Source organism: Palaemon carinicauda, chromosome 29, assembly GCF_036898095.1.
Source record: "Palaemon carinicauda isolate YSFRI2023 chromosome 29, ASM3689809v2, whole genome shotgun sequence".
Lineage (NCBI taxonomy): Eukaryota > Metazoa > Arthropoda > Malacostraca > Decapoda > Palaemonidae > Palaemon > Palaemon carinicauda.
This window is the reverse complement of record NC_090753.1, coordinates 20,462,278-20,466,801: the sequence shown is the minus strand read 5'-3', so window position 1 is coordinate 20,466,801 and position 4,524 is coordinate 20,462,278.

Below are 4,524 nucleotides of genomic sequence, written 5' to 3'. Positions count from 1 at the left end.
CGATGCTTCCTCAAACAATTTTCTTAATAATTTTGCATGTGCTCCATCTTCTCCCCTTCTGCTTGTCCATTATCGGACCCACAAACTTCTTTTCCTTTTCTTTTTCACTTCGTTCATAATTATTAATGCAGCAGCAATACGGTACTTTTGAGACATGTTCTCTCAACCCTCGCTAGTTGTCGACTGGCACTGGCTCCAGTGTAAATAGATGCGCAAGAAATCTTACCCGACTCTCAGACACTTTCTCTCGCGACACTCACTCACAGCTCTCGGAGAGAAAAACTTGCTAGTAGTATAAACACGCTATAGAGAAAGTCGTGCGAGAGTAACCGTCTCTCGGGAGAGTTTAATCTACAGTCTAATCGCACCTTAATAATAAAAATAATAATAATAATAATAATAATAATTATAATAATAATAAATAATAATAATAATAATAATAATAATAATAATAATAATAATAATAATAGTAATAATAATAGTAATTTTAATAATAATAACAATAATAATAATATTAATAATAAAAATAATAATAATAATAATAATTGCAAATAACGGTATTTGTTTGTTACTTTGTGTGTAATCCAGAGGACGTCCGTTTGGCACGTTTAAGATATTGTTTTCTAAAGCTTATGACAAAGAACAATTGGCAAATACTCCTCCATCTGATATGCGTCCATTGCACCCGACATCAATGTACAAAAATTCATAATTGGCATCTACTAATGCCATCAGGACAATGCTATTTGTTCCCTTGTAGTTGAAGTAGGGACTTCCGCTGTTTTGAGGCTGTTTCAATACAATATGCTTCCCGTCTATTGCTCCCATGCAATTTGGGAATTGCCATTTTTTTGGAAATTCATTTGCAACTTTATTCCATTCTTCGTCTGAATTGGGAACCTGTAAAAGACATTTAATTAGTTCAATAAATTGTCATAAATTTTGGGAGCTGCATGTTTTGAGGAACACTCCTCTCTATATAGCAATAGCTAATCTATATTATAATAATCACAGTGTCTGTCCGTCACTCTCATATATAATTAGTGTGAAAAAAAAATTAAAACAAACAATTCTCTTAATAATTTTGCATGTGCTCCATCTTCTCCCCTTCTGCTTATTCCATTTTTCGACCCACATATTTCTTTTCCTTTTTCTTTTTCACTTCGTTCATAATTATTAATGCAGCAGCAACACGGCCCTTTTGAGACATGTTCTCTCAAACCCTCGCTAGTTGTCGACTGGCACTGGCTCCAGTGTAAATAGATGCGCAAGAAATCTTACCCGACTCTCGGACACTTTCTCTCACGACACTCACTCACAGCTCTCGGAGAGAAAAACTTGCTAGTAGTATAAACACGCTGTAGAGAAATTCGTGCGAGAGTAACCGTCTCTCGGGAGAGTTTAATCTACAGTCTAATCGCACCTTAATAATAATAATAATAATAATAATAATAATAATAATAATAATAATAATAATTATGATAATGGAAAATAGTAATAATAATAATAATAATAATAATAATAATAATAATAATAATAATGAAAAAAATTTTAATAATAATAACAATAATAACAATAACAATATAATAATAATAATAATAATAATAATAATAATAATAATAATAATAATAATAATAATAATAATAATAATAACAATAATAATAGTAATAATAATAGTAATTTTAATAATAATAATAACAATAATAATAATATTAATAATAAAAATAATAATAATAATAATAATAATTGCAAATAACGGTATTTGTTTGTTACTTTGTGTGTAATCCAGAGGACGTCCGTTTGGCACGTTTAAGATATTGTTTTCTAAAGCTTATGACAAAGAACAATTGGCAAATACTCCTCCATCTGATATGCGTCCATTGCACCCGACATCAATGTACAAAAATTCATAATTGGCATCTACTAATGCCATCAGGACAATGCTATTTGTTCCCTTGTAGTTGAAGTAGGGACTTCCGCTGTTTTGAGGCTGTTTCAATACAATATGCTTCCCGTCTATTGCTCCCATGCAATTTGGGAATTGCCATTTTTTTGGAAATTCATTTGCAACTTTATTCCATTCTTCGTCTGAATTGGGAACCTGTAAAAGACATTTAATTAGTTCAATAAATTGTCATAAATTTTGGAGCTGCATGTTTTGAGGAACACTCCTCTCTATATAGCAATAGCTAATCTATATTATAATAATCACAGTGTCTGTCCGTCACTCTCATATATAATAAGTGTGAAAAAAAATTAAAACAAACAATTCTCTTAATAATTTTGCATGTGCTCCATCTTCTCCCCTTCTGCTTATCCATTTTTCGACCCACATATTTCTTTTCCTTTTCTTTTTCACTTCGTTCATAATTATTAATGCAGCAGCAACACGGCACTTTTGAGACATGTTCTCTCAACCCTCGCTAGTTGTCGACTGGCACTGGCTCCAGTGTAAATAGATGCGCAAGAAATCTTACCCGACTCTCGGACACTTTCTCTAGCGACACTCACTCACAGCTATCGGAGAGAAAAACTTGCTGGTAGTATAAACACGCTGTAGAGAAAGTCGTGCGAGAGTAACCGTCTCTCGGGAGAGTTTAATCTACAGTCTAATCGCACCTTAATAATAATAATAATAATAATAATAATAATAATAATAATAATAATAATAATAATAATAATAATAATAATAATAATAATAATAATTATGGTAATGGAAAATAGTAATAATAATAATAATAATAATAATAATAAAAATAATAATAATAATAATAATAATAATAATAATAATGATAAAAATTTTAATAATAATAACAATAATAACAATAACAATAACAGTAATAATAATAATAATAATAATAATAATAATAATAATAATAACAATAATAATAGTAATAATAATAGTAATTTTAATAATAATAACAATAATAATAATATTAATAATAAAAATAATAATAATAATAATAATTGCAAATAACGGTATTTGTTTGTTACTTTGTGTGTAATCCAGAGGACGTCCTTTTGGCACGTTTAAGATATTGTTTTCTAAAGCTTATGACAAAGAACAATTGGCAAATACTCCTCCATCTGATATGCGTCCATTGCACCCGACATCAATGTACAAAAATTCATAATTGGCATCTACTAATGCCATCAGGACAATGCTATTTGTTCCCTTGTAGTTGAAGTAGGGACTTCCGCTGTTTTGAGGCTGTTTCAATACAATATGCTTCCCGTCTATTGCTCCCATGCAATTTGGGAATTGCCATTTTTTTTTTTGGAAATTCATTTGCAACTTTATTCCATTCTTCGTCTGAATTGGGAACCTGTAAAAGACATTTAATTAGTTCAATAAATTGTCATAAATTTTGGAGCTGCATGTTTTGAGGAACACTCCTCTCTATATAGCAATAGCTAATCTATATTATAATAATCACAGTGTCTGTCCGTCACTCTCATATATAATTAGTGTGAAAAAAAATTAAAACAAACAATTCTCTTAATAATTTTGCATGTGCTCCATCTTCTCCCCTTCTGCTTATCCATTTTTCGACCCACATATTTCTTTTCCTTTTCTTTTTCACTTCGTTCATAATTATTAATGCAGCAGCAACACGGCACTTTTGAGACATGTTCTCTCAACCCTCGCTAGTTGTCGACTGGCACTGGCTCCAGTGTAAATAGATGCGCAAGAAATCTTACCCGACTCTCGGACACTTTCTCTAGCGACACTCACTCACAGCTCTCGGAGAGAAAAACTTGCTAGTAGTATAAACACGCTGTAGAGAAAGTCGCGCGAAAGTAGCCGTCTCTCGGGAGAGTTTAATCTACAATCTAATCGCATCTGAATAAAGACAAAACACTTGTATTAATTCAGCAATACGAAAAATTTCCTAAACTGTGGAATGTGACTTTGCCTGAGTACAGAAACAAAGAGCTGAAAATTAGTAAAATTAAAGGAATAGCTGAGAACTTGGGAATTAGCAAAAAAGAAATTACAAAAAAATGGCACAATCTTCTGAGTCTAATGTGTGCTCTAGCTAGAAAATTAAAGAAGATAAAAAGTGGGAGTAGAGCTGAAGAAATAATTAGTGTGAAAAAAAAATACTACCCACAAACACACATACACACACTTCAATACCCGTTATTTTTAACGAGCACGTGCACAAGATTATTTGTTACTATCATTTGAAAAAAAAAAAAATATTAAATATATTTAAGCTTTTTACATATTTAATTTAAATATTTGAATTTAACCAGCATGTTCACAAGATCATTTGTGTTATTATTATTAAAAAAAAGTATTAACAATATTTAATTTAAATAAAATATTAAAATTTAAATATTTATTTTAAATATTTGGATTTAATGCACTAGTTACAATGTATTTAGATGTTATGCTTTCTTATCCTAACCTACTCTCCCTCACTTACTGCCTACTCCAGCATTTTTTGGTAATTACACAGTGTTATATAAAAACTCTTCATTTCTTCAGGAACTTCCTAGCTCCGAATTCGAGGGAGT